This window comes from Astatotilapia calliptera, chromosome 23, assembly GCF_900246225.1.
Source record: "Astatotilapia calliptera chromosome 23, fAstCal1.2, whole genome shotgun sequence".
Classification (NCBI taxonomy): Eukaryota; Metazoa; Chordata; class Actinopteri; order Cichliformes; family Cichlidae; genus Astatotilapia; species Astatotilapia calliptera.
Window position 1 is genome coordinate 20,105,908 of NC_039323.1, and position 16,901 is coordinate 20,122,808.

At 40.8% G+C, this 16,901-nt stretch overlaps 1 protein-coding gene and 1 pseudogene across 9 annotated transcripts in view; both read right to left on the reverse strand.

The window, feature by feature from the left end:
- Positions 1–16,901, reverse strand: part of agap1 (ArfGAP with GTPase domain, ankyrin repeat and PH domain 1) — a 179,805-nt gene that overhangs the window by 105,319 nt on the left and 57,585 nt on the right. The window lies entirely within an intron of this gene.
- LOC113016046 (general transcription factor II-I repeat domain-containing protein 2-like) lies at positions 3,995–5,359 on the reverse strand (annotated as a pseudogene).

Sequence of the window (16,901 nt, forward strand, 5' to 3'; positions counted from 1 at the left end):
GGACAACAAAGCAAGACAGTCGGGTATAAATGAGGTGCGCCTCGGATGGTAATCCATCTGGAATTGATGTTGGCTTCAGTCAACTAAACATTCAGAAGTTTGGACTCAATAAACCAGCAACACAAAAAGAGCCTGGGCCTCTACAAAGACTAAAACCAGCTCTCTGCTGGAGCACTGTACCGTTTTCCAGAAGCAGGTAATACTAATAAATATTACTTCATCATAAATCACAGCGCTGACAGTCTGTCTTTGTTTTGTTCCAGAAACTCTTTGAGGACCTTCTTTTAACCCTGATCTCTTCCTTTTATTAGTTTGTGGAGAACATCAGCCAAAGATTTGGGGATTGGAGCCAGAAATATGCAGGCCAATGAGCTTCAACCAGCAGATTAATTAGTAATTATTAGCTGCAGCTTAACTAAAGTGCTTAACTATATCTATAAAGTTTCAACGAATAGTGAAAACAATCATTTTTAAAACTTCTCATATATCAAGCAGGCTGAAAACTACAAACAGAACCCCAGGTCAAGGTGCCAATACCTGCAGTTTCTCTGATGTCCATTTGAGGTTGACTCTAAAAGTGAGTCAATCCCCACAGACTCCAGTGTTAAAAATATCCAATTATAGAAAAGCAGAAATAAACATGTTGCTGTGTGACTAATTGTACTAAAAGACTGTTTAAGTAGCCTGTGCTCCACTTTTGAAGAGTGAAATTTCAGTATAGCAGAGTATTTATTTATGCTATTGTATAAGGAGGCTAAATAACAAAAATATGCAAGTGATTCAATCAATTTTACATAATTAAGACAAAATCATTTCCTTTCAGTAAATTTCTTTTGTTTTAGGGTCTAAAAGTTCTAAAACTTAACCTTAAATGCAAAACATCCAACGACTAAACCGAACCATGGATTTGGTGACTTCTGAGACTCCTACTTTACACTCTGTGTTGTTTGCTTTCATCTCAAACTAAATCAGCTTACATGATTTAGAAAAACAAGACAGCTGCTGCAGCACAGCTGGAAGCAGGCCAGAGGGATGGAGGGTTAGAGGATGGATGGACAGACGGAGACATGAGAAGAGAGTGTAAATGAAGAGGCAGATGATGTAACAACAGGAAAAATGCAGTGACTGATGTAGAGGAGGGCACAGAGGTTAGGGAGGGGAGGCCGCTTCAAACAGATGAAGAATGCAAGAAGATGAGGGAGCATCGAAGAGGACGGATAAAAGAGCAAAGAGGCAATAAACAGCAGCTGGCAACCGGCCAACACACTTCTCTCTAACACACACACACACACACACACACACACAGAACTGCTCTGTGTGTTGTGTTTCAACACGCGATGCTGCTACTTCAGGCCTGTCGTGTGCCGCCGCCGCCACAATGATGACGTTTTTGTTGTTACACAGATGCAGCTTGTTTCCTCATCAAGAATCAGAGGTGAAAAAAAAAAACCAAACAAAAAATCCCCCAAAACAAATACTAAGTCAGACAATATGGAAACCCATCAGTGCCAATCATATAACAAAAGAAGGTTAAAAAAAAAAAAAAAAAAGTACTCATACTGAGTCAACATTTTTATGTTTGAAATGATCATATTTCTTAATGATCCACTTTTTTTCCATTTGAAATTATACATTTGAAATTTATTTGGCTGTTGGGATGACTGTTTTCCCTTATTTATACCCTACTTTGTATTTTTTTTTTTATAACTGACACTTTATTTGCAGATGATACTTACAAATCTGGAGTTTTAACATCATAATTTGTATTCTCTATGCTCTTTACCTAACAACCTATCAAATCACAAAAACCATATGTAACAAGTTGATGCAATACCCAAGTACCAAATCAGATATCCCAACATCTAGTGCAATATAAATAAAACTCTATTACACTGAACAATTTTAATGACAAAAATGTTACATTTGTCATTTTTTTTGTTTGTTGTAGGAACTGATTTCTCTACTGATTTCCAACTAAAAGATGTGTGTACTGACATTATTTATTTTATTTTACTTTTCACTTTTTCTCATAAATGTCCTGCCTTTAGATGAAAGTGTATAAATAGACTTAGAGAATGAGGTAAAACATTATCTCATTTTTCATTGTGTCTCACTATAATTTTCCCTTTATTTTACTTAACGCAATTTTTCCTTTATGTCACATTAAATGTTTTTGCTCCTAATGCTGACAGTGAAATATGAAATGAAAAGTAAAACTATGATCTTAAACTATTATGGACCACTTTATCTCATTGTTATGGTTTCTTTTGTTTCTTTTGGCAGGCCTGAGCTTCCATGATTCACTGTCTTTAAGACAAAGGACTTGGCTTGCTGGTTATTTGTTAATTTGCATTTCTGTTAAATTGGCTGCTGCCCGACTTTGTGTTTATCATATAAATGTGAAACCAAACAGTCCAGCATGATGTCAGGACTGTAAAGAGCAGGAAGCAGCGGCCGGCGAAACAGCTGGTCATAAAATCAGACTTCATCGTCTCTGCCAGCAGCCAGACTCGGACTCGACCTCTAAATGACCGTCCGCCACTCGCTACCCGCACAAACTGGTCAGCCAAAACCTGGCCTCAGTTGGCTGGTAACTGCTGGTAATTACAGCGCACTGATGCCAAACACCCACCGACACCCGGCGGCTTTTGGCCCGGATCGATGCTGGCACCAAATTGCTGCAGCTGTGACACTTGAACACTCAAATTCTCTTTAAATAAGCTGTTTCTTCATCACATGTAGATTAGTTTGTTTCCATCAGAGACGATCAAGGTCAAGACCCAACATGTGTGAGGGCACATCGCCCGCAGGCTACTGAGCACGCCCAGCAGACCTTAGTTCAGGTTCAGAAGCAAATGAGACGTCAGTCAGCCTGGACTAGGTTTTAACAGGAAATCAAACCATTAAAGGTGGAGCACAGCAAAGTTCAACCCAATTTTCTTGGTTTTGGCTGCTGTTAGTATACAGCAGTATAATCAATGGTTTTAAATCATATTTCTCTGGTGGTTTATTATAAGAAAAAACTCACTAGATAAATACTAATATTTTTAAAGTATAATATGGTTTCCCCACCCAAAAAAAGTAAAAACATTTATGAGTAAATGCCTAAAAAATTCTTTAAAACAAAGAAAAATCTGTTTCAAAACATTTTAAATTTCATGCCCTCCAGGTTATAAAACTATTAGAACTACAACACTGATTTAATTCTTTCATCTCTGGAGGTGTTGTTCAATTCATTTCAGCTGAATGATTCAGAGAAGCTCAGACACTGAAGAAAATGTTTAAAAAGTAAGATTGTCAAACATTCTCTGAGCTCTGCAAGCCACTTTGCAACCCACCTGTCTGATGTTTTTATAGAGGTTTATTTGCTTTCTTTATTATAGTCCACATGCTACGCTAGCCACAGTAAATACAGCTAATCCACCAAAATCAGGCTTTGCACATTTACTTCGGTGTGCTTGTCAGCCCACAGTGACCAGTAAAGCCAGTTCGGTGCTGGCTTTTTGTATGTTGTAACCTGGTTTCACTGAGTAATCTCAAACCAATATCATGGTGACATCACAAGAAGCTCAAGCTTCATGTCAAACTAGTGGCGTGTGCCCTGAAGCATGCTTGGAATGTGAGCGTGCGAGGAAGCCGTCCAGAAAGTAGCTTCTGATGGCAAAAAGGTGACATTGCTGTACTGTTCTTGCACGCTTCGCCGCACCTCATCATGCCTCAGTTACAAAATACAAACGCTCCTGCATGATGATATCTCACAAACGGGAATGCAACATGTTGTCAAGCCACCAAACAACCAACGTCAAAACACCGGCGTACACCGATTACTCTGATTCACGCTGTCGATAAGACCTGACGTATTCACAGTCAAATACACAACAGCCTCATTATTATTGTTTCTGTTACAAACTCAAAGGTCTTTTTATGCTTTAGAACAGGGGTGTCAAACTCAAATATACAGTGGGCCAAAATTCAAAACTGGAACAAAGTCGCGGGCTAACATTAATATTTATTGAAAAAAATCTTCCTCCAGATATAACAAGGAACCTTTTCTTACAGACTCAAATAAGTTTTGCTGAAAAACTGAATATGGAATAAGCAACGCTTAATACTGAACGATATATAACTTATATAAACATATATAACTTAATATTGCACACTTTCCCTCGGCTTAACCACCTCACCTCTGTGTGATACGGCACGTCTCCGTATTCCGAACCACACTCCTCAAGAAAAGATTTGAATTGGCGGTGATTCAGACCTTTGGCTCTTATAAAGTTAACTACTCGTGTTACTGCGGTCATAACATGTTCCATCTTTAGGGCTTTGCTACAAAGTGATTCTTGATGTATGATGCAGTGATAAACAGTCAGCTCACCTGCACAGTTCTCCGCTCGCATCTTCTCCCGTACCCTGCCCACCAGTCCGCTCCTTTGACCACACATCGCTGGTGCACCATCTGTCGTTAACCCCACAAGTTTTTCCCATGGCAACTTCATTTCAGTTAGACATTTGGAAACCTCTTTCAAATATTTCCTTCCCTGTGGTTGTTCCATGCATTGATTTTAATCCTAAAAGTTCTTCCGTAACACAGAGAGTTGAGTCCATACCACGGATGAAGACTGAAAGCTGGGCAGTATCAGAGGCGTCGCTGCTCTCATCCACAGCGAGGGAGAATGCAACGAAACTGTTTCCCTTCTCCATCAGCTGGTTATTTAGATTGTTGGCAAGTTCACGTGTGATCAGCTACTGTGTTTCTGCTCAGGCTAACATTTGAAAATGCTTGCTTTTTCTCTGGGCACACAACGTCGCAAACTTTCATCATACAACTTTTCACAAACTCCCTCACTGAAGGGCCGGGCTGATTTTGCGATCTCTGCTGCCACAACAAAACTAGCCTTTACAGCAGCCTCACTTTGCGATATGGCTTTTTTGGACATAGTCTGTTGTGAAACAAAACTTCTTTTCATCTCTTCTGCTTTCCGGCGCCTTTGAGTCATGTCCAGGTCCTTGTACTTCTCTTGGTGTTTCGTTTCATAGTGTCGTCTAATGTTGTACTCCTTGGTTAAAGCCACATGAGCTCGACATACAAGACAAACAGGTCTGTCTTTTACATAGGTAAACAGATATTCTGTCTCCCACCTGTCCAGAAAGCTCCTGTTTTCGTTCTTTCTTTTCGCCATTTTGGGAGAGGTAGCGCGGCAGTATTCGCGCGGTTGCTATGACTACAGTCAACAGAGGAGAGGGCGTTAATGGGTCCTGTCCTGACTGACGCGCCAAAACGCCAACAGAGCATTCTGGGAGTTGTAGTATTAGCAGTACATGCGCTGCATAAGACCGGCGGGCCAGCTCTAATAGTAATTTGGTATGGCCCCGCGGGCCAAATGTAATTAGGCCGCGGGCCAAATGTGGCCCGCGGGCCAGAGTTTGACACCTATGCTTTAGAAAAAAATGACTGCAGTTAGGTTTTTTAAGTACAGAGTAAAAAGATGCCTAGACAAAAAACAGATAAATTACACCATATGAAATGTTTTCATTTAGAAAGCATATGCAAATGCCTACGTTTGCTTGTGATTTCTAATTAGGAGTCTATCATTTTTACTTTGGAAAGTTGGGTCCTCCATATACTGTTTTTTTTAACTGGTTGTACAGGTTCAGCATTTCAGTCGTTTCTCTGATGAAGTCTGGCATGTTTGTTTGTTCAGCTGCTGCTTGTTTGCTTATTTGTTCTGACTGTGGAGTGAAACAAAACAAATATGGTTTAAATTGGTTTTAATAATTGATTATTTGGTTGATAAACTGATTAGCTTTGCATTCTTTTTTTTTTAAATTAACTTCTACATAAGTATAAGAAAAAGCAGCCAATCTAAGAGCCTGATTACAGACGACTGAAAACTGATTTTCACTTCCAGACTGTGAAGACGCCAGCTTTATTAAACCAAACCATTCACACACAAAAAGAAAAAAACAGACAGACTTATTTTTTATTTGCCTTTTCACAAAATGGAGAAAAAACGTCTCGTTAATAAGGAATAGCTGTGACTGAACCCAGGTTTAACCTGCTGATCATGCGTCACTCCTCCTTATTGACATTTCAGGCATGTAAATCTAGCTTCACTGGAGATTTTTCATGGAGTCACATTCCTGAGCTGTCAAACACCACACGTGATGTCTTTGACGGCAGCGGTGTTAGTTATAGTTTTAACGTCAGCTGGGAAACACCCCGAGGTCAGCTCAGAATCCACTTACACAATAAAAACTTCACAAACATGTCATCAATACCCAGGTAATCGCTCCTCTGTACGGAGGGTCTAAGCTGCCAAAATGCTGTGTGTGTGTGTGTGTGTGTGTGTGGGGGGGGGGGGGGGGTATAAGAGATAAAGCATTATATTACAAGCATTAGGAGGGGGCATCGATTCAAAGTGTGTACTTTCAGTTACAGCTATAGCTTATAGGTGAACTATATGAATACATGGAACATTTTATAAAGTTAATAAATATATTTATGTCACTTTTTTGGTGCATTTAATGGCACTTCATGCTAAAGCATGTAATTAAGTAAATAAGTAAAGAGAAAATAAAGAAAAAATAATAATACAGAGCTGTTATAATTTTGGGCATATATTTCTTTTAATTTCACCATTCCTTTATTTTACTTTGATTCTGGCTGTGTTGGCCCTCCATACCACGCTCCTTCAGGTGGAAACGTTGCGTCTGCTGTAGTCTTAGGTCTCTCGTTTGTTTGACTTGGCGTCCACCACAAGCCCACCAGCACTCGTAAACAAAACTCGTGTGTGGTTTGTTTACTCGACAGGACGCTGACACGCTTTCATCACACAATATTTCCTCCTTCTGTGGAGTTTTTACCAGCTTCATGTCAGATCAGAGTGAAGATTAAAAACCAGAAGTTTTTTTTTTCTATACTTATCAGATTATTCTGTGTGAAAACTGATATTTCTGTTTATGTGTGGCTTGCTTGCTTGATTTTCGCATTAGAATGAGACTCCTAAACTGAGACTTCTTCTAAGCCACACTGAAAACGGGTGAAGCAGCCATGAATAGATGATCTTTGCTGCAAATACACTAATGACACCATTGTCTTAACATGCACACACCGCGGGGATCATGGGTGGAGCGCTGTTTGTAGCCTGAGGGCAGGGTGTACATGTCTATAGGAGTGTGTATGTGTGTGTGTGTTGGGGGTTAAACCGTCGTCTGACTGTGACAAATCAGAGTAGCGCCGGCTCATCAGTCACACACAACATCAGATTATCGCAGTGTTCGCCCTTCATGCCATTTGTCTTCTCCTCCTCCTGCTGCTGTCTGCACCATCATCTTTGTCTTTCTGACTTCATCTGGAGTTCGGCCGTCAGATTCAACAAAGAACTGCAGCCAAAAATTTAAATGTTTGGACTACACAAAGCCTAAAATGAGCTCTCTGTTGTAGCACTGCCCTGTTTAAACCCAATAAATCTAAATACATCATAAATTACAGCACCGGCTCCATTATTTTTTTCTTGCCCAGATTGTTCTATATACACAGTTGTGTCCCAGAAGCCCTTTTTTTGTATTTTAGCTTTGGTTTGACATGACTTTAGGGAAAGATGGTGGGAAAATCTAGCCATAAATAAAAACCAAACAACCACAAAACTAAACTCAGAATGGGTTTTTAACCAACTTATGGATTAATTAAGAAAACAACCAGAAGACTCACTGATAATTATTAGCTCAACAGAGTTCAATTTTTCTGGTGTCAGGGAAATACTGTTTTAAAATCAGGTATCCAGAGAGGCAGTTGAATGAAAGGAAGGACTCAGGCTACCTGGTTAGCAGCGACTGGGCTGTCACTATAAGAGCAAGAAGATCAATAACAGGTAAGTTCATTTCCTTGGACAGGGTGAAATAAAGTCTATGTTTACAGCTACTTGCCTTGTTCAGTTTTTCTATGGGATCAATCACAATCCCGGGTGAACCCCCAATTAATGTAACACCCTTGGTCTGCAGAGGTGAAGAGAAGCATTCAAGTAGCACTTGAGTTTATCTACTTAATTTTTTCTGCTTCCCAGATAAACCCCTAATTAATGGTAAATGACAATGGACAACTTATTTTTAAATGCCTTTCTACTCTACCTGAGCACTTAAAGTGCTTTATACAATATGCCTCATTCATATAATTTTTTTTTTCCTATGCTTAAATGTTTTCTATCCAACATTCACGAATATTCACACTCATCAGAGAACAACCTGGGGTTTAGTATCTTGCCCAAGGTATATTTGGTATTCTGACTGCAGCAGTAATAAGGGATTGAACCACCAACCTTCTGATGAGTAAACGACCTTCTCTACCTCCTGAGTTACACCCGCCCTAAATATGTACCACCCCAGCTTTGCAGGGGTGAAGAGAAGCAAGATAACCAGATTTATCAAGCTCATTTTCTGCTCAATAAAAAGCAAAACTACAAAACAAAACTTCCCATAGAGCAAAAAAAAAAAAGAAAGCTAAATTAAAGAAATAAGGCTCACTAAATGTAACAAACTTAGAGTGAACACAGATGGATATCATGTTATTACAATCTGGTTAAAACCAAAACGGTTTTAAGTAATTAAGATGTGGTTAATTCCACTAACAGACCTTCCAAGAAGTCTGTGGGCAGCTTATCCAAAAAAATGGTCACAAAACCCCAACAATATCACAGACACCAAAACGCTAATACCGAGGCTTTGCAAACCAATAGGTTGCATCACAGTGGCTACTTCCATTTTTATACACAGGTCTGTGGCATTTCCTGATTTTTATTTGTTTTATTTGATAATAAACCTTTTAGAAAGTAGCTTTAAACCAAGCAGGAAAATACTTTCCACTGTTTTCCAGCATTGTTACAGAGACCAAACAATTAATCCAGGAACTATAACTAGCAGTAAATACTCCTTATTTGCAGGAGACCCACTAAACGCCTGTTTCTTGTGACAAATGAAGCCACATGTGGAAGAAATTACGTTAAAAAAGAGAACTATTTACAGCCCCTTTAACGTCTCTAAAAACTGGCTTTATGAGCCTTTAAAGTAGCTGGGAAATAAGGGGCTGCAAGGTTAGATATATTCAAATTATGTCAAGAAAAAGCAATATTTTGGAAATATTTCTAGTGTTTTGTTGGCTGTATTTTAACTCAATTGTTGGTTTAAATGCTGTTTTTAATATCTTTTCTGATATTTGCTGCTGTGCGTTAAATTTAAACCTTTAAAGTTGTGCTAAAGCTCCTGTGTGTATAAAGTTTGGATTGATATCTACTGATGGATTCCTGCACGTGCTTCTGTTTCCGTTTGTTTTTCCAGCTGTGATGAGCTACATTATTCAAAAGTGTCAGAGTAGTAAAGGTGCTTTTCAATTTGAACCCTCACTCGCAAGTTTGGTGAGGACAGCTGTGTGTTTGCATGTGTCACCGCTAATTAAACCTGTCTGACAGGTAAGGACACACCTGCTCACACGCAGACACACACACACATTTGTTTCTGTCCTTTGATGAACAACTACATTTATTTTCCAAAACAAACAGTTATTCCTCGTGTTTGCAGGACGTATCCACCCTTAAAGGGACACGCCACTGAATTTTCTAATAAAAACCGAGCAGATTCAGATAAATTCTTCTTCGTTAGTCAGCAGAGTCGACAGCTTTCATAAGAGGTGCTTTAGGGTTTCCACATTTTTCATTTGAGCTCAAAATCCCCCGAGTTTGACTGCTCAGGTTTCAGGCCTGCAGGCTGCTGCCGCCATCCCAAAGAGATCATTAGAGGGGGGAAGGATGTAGGGAGGGGAGGAGCGTGGGAGCAGGGAAGATAGAGGGAGGTGGGAGAGGAAGCAAAGAAAGGATGAGAAGGTGGTGATGAAGGAACAGGAGGGATGTAGGAAGAAGAGAGGTAACAGAGTCTTTGCCATAAGTATACGCGGAGCAGTTGCGGTCATCCCCAAAGCCTGTTCTGAGCTGGATAAAACCCCAGGATGGTGGTGAGGAAGGAAAGGAGGAAGGATAGGAGGTGTACCCACACTGGATCCTGAGCCAGTAAATCAGAGTTTCACAGGAAAAGCCATCCATACTGGAGGATACCTAAATATATAACACACAGAAGCATTCCCTGCAAACACATTACATCACTTGGTCATAAATTGCTAAGTTGCAGAATCACCCGCTTGTGGCACTGTGACAACATCGCTGTGTGGTCACAAAATGACCACAGTTATTTTGTGGCTTATATTTTTGGGCTTGGTTTTAGACTGGGTTTGAACTGGTTTTAGACTGGTTTCTGACATGGTTTTGAACTCTTTTAAAAAAAAAAAAGTGGTTTAAACTGTTTCCTGGGCTTGGTTTGCACCAGTTTAGCCTGGCTTCTGATGTTTTGTGAAGTTCTTTTAATCTGGTTTTGTTCTGTTTTCTGACTTGATTTGCACTGGTTTTGGTTGGTTGGTTAGTTTGGTGTCTGACAAGTGGCTCCATAGTGTAGTGGTTTACACATTCACCTAACAAGCGAAAGATCCTCCTGTTTGAATCCAGGAGAAGACAAAAATGCCTCTGCGCACTCCTAAAAACAGTTGAGGAATATTTAGGAATTGCCGAATAAAACATGTGGAGTTACCCGTTGTGAAGTTGTTTTAGCCTGACTCCTGATCTTATTCTAAAGTTGTTTTAAACTGGTTACAGACTGGTTTTGTTCCGATTTTTGACGTTATTTTGTTTTGGGGCAACTGCTTTTTGAGTGTTTTCTGAATTCTGCAATTGCTTGGTCTAAGACTGCTTTTTTGGACTTGACTTTAGGCTGGCATCTCACATTGTTTTGTTTTTACTTTAACTTTGGTCTTCTGTCTCTACATGTAATCCAGTCTGACTGAATGATGTTGAGATCAGGAGCTTTTACATTGTTTACAGAAAAAAATGATTACAATAAAGAAAACAGTTCTCCTGAGATCCAAAGCAGGATAAAAATAGATAAGCAATATCCAGAGGATGTGATGAAGGAAAAGGAGGAAAGATAGGGGGAAATGAAGGAGAAAACAACTTTAAAGCGCCACTGAAAACGATAAAGTCTGATACAAACACGCACACACACACACACAGACACACAGAGAGAGAGAGAGAGAGAGAGAGAGAGAGAGAGAGAGAGAGAGAGAGAGAGAGAGAGAGAGAGAGAGAGAGAGCGAACGTGTGTGTGCGTTTAACCTTCATACCTGAGATTAATGACTGTGGGGTTTTTATTAAAAAAACAAATCTCCTGGTATTGTGAGTATTTCCTCCAGATGTGTGTGTTAATCTCTCTCTCTCTCTCCCTCTCTCACACAGACACGATCTGATTAAAGCTGCCTGAGGGAAAACCAGGAAGTGGCGGCAGGAAGACGATGGCAGGCGACCAACCGTGGACGAGTCGAGACAAAGAGGCCGTGTTGTGATTGGACAGAGCTGATGAGATTGTAAACAAAGACAAGTTAAGCTTCCAGGCGTCGTCGAGCCAAATGTTTGAGGGGAAACCTGAAACTGTTTGATCAGACGTGGTTGAACAGACCAGGGGTGTTTCAATATGTCGACGTGTCGCTTTATGGCCGACCTATGAACGTTTTAGATGCTGACACTTAAATCACTTCAGCCCCTTTCAGTACGTTATCTGGAACTGATCCTGATTGGAGGAAGTGATCTGAGCTCGAAGCATCTGTAACTCTTCACTAAAACTTCCAACTTTCTTCAGTAATCCTACAAAACTTCAGCAACACTTGCAGTTCCTTCACTGCTAACAACTAAACGCAGCTTTAAGATGCTCTTCAACTCCTTTCAAATTTTATTAATATAGAAATCAGTCCTAAAACTCTTTCATCACATTCATTTGACCTGCCACTTCAACTTCCTTTAGCAATGATCTTCCTCTCAAACAACACTTTGCTAGTCTCATATATATACGGGGACCAGCATTGGCTCCAGACTCAGAAGCTTCAGAGATTCAGTAGTTTGCAGTATTTGCCTTTATTTATCTGAAAAAGTCTCATGTTCCTTAAGTACATCTACCCTGTTGAACTTATTATGGGAAATAAATATTTAAATAAAAACAAGCTGCTGATTATTTCACATTTTACTTGTGAGAAACGGCACATTTAAATCTTACAAATATAGTTATTTGGCTTATATCGTGATAGATATCGTTATCGCCTGAAATGAAAAAAAAAAAACATATCGTGATATGAAAAAATCTCATATCGCCCAGCTCTACTATATGGGAACTTTTATAGCAAGACATCTGTTGTTCTGCCTTGCTTAAGGACACTTCTTCGGTCTCTGACATATGTAAAATCATCCTTTTGGTGCCAAGAATTGAATCAGCAACTACAGCAGGACAATATGACCAAAAATATTTATCACGATATACATTGGAAATTGGCGATATAACTGACGATATAATTGACACTAGACAAAATACTTTACAACTCCACAACTTTATTAGTGCAAAAAACCCAAAACATTAATCTATTTTCACTTAAACAAGCAGCTGTTTTTTATGTGCATTAAAGTTATATAAAAAATTTACAGTGCAAATGCAAATTCCTTGCTGACAGTTTAACCAAAAGGCATTTCCAGTGGAAATTGTCCGACATATCCTCAGCATAACCATGTAGAATATCCACAAAACTTAAAAAGAGGTTATACACACACAATACGGTAATACTATGTCGAAGCGCAGTACGTATCACTCCGCCAGGCGCCTGCCTACGATAGCCGTAATGCTCCGACAAGCCATCAAGCAGTCCGGGTTCGTAGCTTAACAAAGTCGTACTGAAACATTTGACAGATTTTTGAGCGCTGTGTACGACATAAAATCGTTTTGAGGTCAGTAAACACAACCAGAATTCATACATAAGACACACGGGATTATGAGGGGCACTGTCGATTTTCAGAAAAATCAAAGGATTGATTTTAAGTGTGCCGTATTTTCCAAAAAACACGGTAATAACGACGGCCCACTAACATGCTCTACCAAAAACAGTGCTTTGTTGTGTACCTGACGGACGAAAGCTAAACCAGTTTCACACCACTGAAGTTGCAGCATTTTTACAAACCAATTCTGGTTCATCTGTTTCATTCAACGATCCACTTTCGCCCTTCTCTTTCTCCGTCGCCACCATGCTTTTTCCGTCATGTGCGTATGAAAACAAAGGCACTGCGCATGCGTGTTTTACCCAGATTCTATCGCAATATTTCATTTTCTTATCATTGCCCAACATTATACCGGTATTACCGTGAACGGTATGATATGGCCCAGCCCTACCAGCAACCTCTATGATTGAAGTGCAGTCATGACCAGGCAGTTTTCCATCTTTACAGCTCAGCAGCTCAACGCTTTTACTGCAAACGGTTTAAGTTCTACATTTCTATTCACTTCATGAGAGCAACGGGGGTTAGATGGAGCTGACCTCCAACCCCGATGGCCTTCTGGTGCGAGTAGTATTCATGTCAGCACCCAGGTCTCATGTCGCACACATTTTCGAGTTGAATAGAGAAGCACACACGTGCATTTAGAGGGTAGAAAAGGCGGAGGTCAGCACACGATGAGCTTTAGCAGGACGGGAAAACCTGAGAGGACGGAGCGGGAACAGAGGCCGGGTCTGGTTTTATAAAACGCCCACATGCTTTCTGTCACATGCTGACGCTGACAAAACTTCTACAAATGTACAAAAACATGCAAGACGCAAAGCAAACGGCAGTCCCAACTTTGCTGCTGAATGATTTACATGATCGTGCACGGGGGGAAGAAATGTCGTTGGCTTCTCCCTGCAGAGACAAAACCGGTTAAAGTCCTGAAAATAATAAAGCCAGCATTCAGGAATGACTGGTATCATGAATCATTGAAGGAGAATGTAAGCATGTAAGGAGCCCAGTTAACCTGCAGCTGTGTTAACTCTGAAACTCAGTGTTTTCTCTCTATGTTCAGATAAACGCTGAAAATATATTCCATTAGTATAGGGAGCTTAGCTCGAGTACAAAGCTTCAGTTTACCCACTGATCTAAACTTCTACGCTCACCGATGGCCACGAGCTGTCAAGAGAGTCCGAAAGTGTGAGATCGAGGACACAAGGGATGAGATTCGCACGTTGAGCACTGCTGTGCAGCTGATGGTTGGAGTCTAGTGCACGTTCAGCATTTTTTCGATTTCCATTATTTGTATATCAACAAATCGTTAGTTGAGAAAAGTTTAATTTGGGAACCTCCCAACATTCTGGTTGTCTCTACAAGTCGCCGAATTTTACCAACAGTCCAAAATTTGTGGGTGCTACATCACTGAGACACCAGCACTGATGAAGTTCACTCCAGACGAGGCTTCAACAAAATCCACATTTTAGAAAAGACCCAGAGCAACTCTTTGATTTCTGGAAACAGCACTGGGTCTATTTTTGACATAAGCTAACCTCAAAATAACCCGGTGCCTGAAGCCTGGAGTACAGTCTGATGCGGACACAGCCACAAACAGCTAGAGACTCGATGACCGAGTACTCGTTCCCGGTGTGTTCCCAGGGAGAGGCTGAGGAGCTCGGAGAAGCTCAGGATGCCAAGGGATGATAGCAAAGGTGTGATCTGATCCTTCGGTCCAGATCGATGCTAAAATATCCTCAAATTGCTGCTGAAATAACTAGAAGTCATCCTGCTGCCTCAAACCTTCTCGCTCAGTGATCACTTTACATGGAAATGCGTTTGTGTTGCCCCGGCTGGGAAAATCCGATTATTCAAACATTAAAATGTAAATCAGTTTAAGAGTATATTGTGCTGTTACACTGCAGTGTATTCAACATTTTACACCAATAAAAGCTTAAAGTTTCATATCTAAGAAACAGAATCAGATCTTTCACCTTATCCTATTGTGTGTCTGCAGCTGAATCTGTGTGATGATGTGTCACTGCTTTAGTTTTGTTTAATAATTTGTAAAAAGACGAGAAAGAAAACTGAGTCCGCCTAGGGCACCGCTGCTGCACTGCTTTAAATACACTGAATGTGCCTTCATCAGCACTGTAAAGCAGGAAATATGCTGACATACGAGCAGTTTGTCCTCCAACATCATCATTATCATCTACACTTACAGCCCGGCCCCCTCCGCTGACCTCAGACTTGTCAAAGCTGCTCAGTTCTGTGTACCAATGCTGCATTGGGGGTGTTATTAGTGGGTTTGAGATGGCGGGGATGGGGAGGGGACGGGGGGGTCTGCAGATCCATCGCAGAGAAGCTGGGTTTAAAACACAGAGGTTTCCACTCGGGGCACAGAAACCTGCAGAGCCTCGGACAACAGAGAGCTTTGTGTGTTACCACTCGCTCAGCTGTTCCCCCAGGCCACAGGAGGGCAAAGAGGAAGTTGCCACGGCGATAGCGGAGCTGCTGGCACGGGGACCCAACGGCAAGGCTTTGGAGTGAAACGAGTCTCAGAGATGCAGCGCCTGCAGGTGTGTTTCTTTCTGACAGGGCAGCTGTGTTCACGCCTGAGAAATGGAGACGCAGAGCGAGCTAATCATCGGCATCGCTCCTGCAGGAGCACAGTGACACTGTGAAGGGTCTCGTCTGACCTGCGCTCAAAGGAGACAGCAGGGAAATTATGCAAAACTGTCCAACGGACTCTTTGTGGTCTGATCACATGCTTACGAACCTTTGCATGTGAGTCACAGACACACAGATGTTCACCTGCTGCACTTCCTTCACTGTTAGAGCAAAGATACTCGGACAACCCGGACCCTCAGCTTAGACACCATGAAGGAGTTCACTGGCTCTTAAGCCTCCAAATGTGAACATTTCACCCTCTAAACTGGAAGAACTTCAGTTCATTGATAAAAAGTGTTGCTCATGCAAACAAATAAGGGGAAAAGGTGTTTTAGTTGCTCTGTTCTCACTTCCACGTCCTCTGAATACCTCCTTAAAATACAGTGTGTAAACACAGCCTGGTGCACAGAAATTTCACAGATTTGGTCTGTTGGTCTTGGCTGTGTCAGTCATGACTTCTCAGCTGCACCGAAGTCCACAAAATTCTTTCTTTTTTGCAGGATCTTTTTACAGCTGATGGTTTATTTATGGCAGATTTTTAAATAAGACGTGTCGAGCAATTTCATTTTGGTTAAAAGGTTAAATCTGATCTCTGCACGTCACACAGAAGGTTTGTGCAAGTTGGAAAGCTTGTGGCTATAAAACAAAATGTGCCTCTAGCTCCTGCTGGTGGGCCCTGGGATTCAGGTGTGACAGAAAAAGAAACTTCTGTGTATAAATTTAGACTTCATGCTTTAAACCTGGAAAATCTTCCATTTCTAGTAGATATGAGCCCAGACTGATGGAAATTGCTGATAAAAGAGGGGAGGGGTGTCACGTCCAGGAATATAAGTATAAATCTTGGGATCTTGTGCTGACAAACATTTGTACCACTCCTAGTTTCTCTGAACTTTCACAACAGAGGTTTGCGTTCCAGTTTATACTTGTTACTGGGAGAAACACAAGGTTGAAATCAACTGAAATGATTTGAAACAATGAAACGTCAGTAATTACAAGTACAAATGTGGCTTCTCTCCAATCTGACCTTCAGCTGCCCAGATTATGTCCAAAATAAGTTCTTGCAACGTCTCGTTGGACAAAGGCATTATTTAAAGGAGAGAAGCCTCCAGCAGCTGTTTTCAGGGCTGACTGATGACAGTTATAAAGCTTTCTGGTGCTATAAATGCAGTTTTTATGTCTCAGTGACCACTGAAATGAATTCATTTAGATCAGACAGGATATGGAAGTATCATATGTTGGTTGATTTTAATATAAATGTCAGTTTGGACCTCAAAAATCTGAAGATGTCCAACATGAAACCTTGGAAATCACCAAGAGACCCACTGTGGAGAATTATTACATAAATATAAG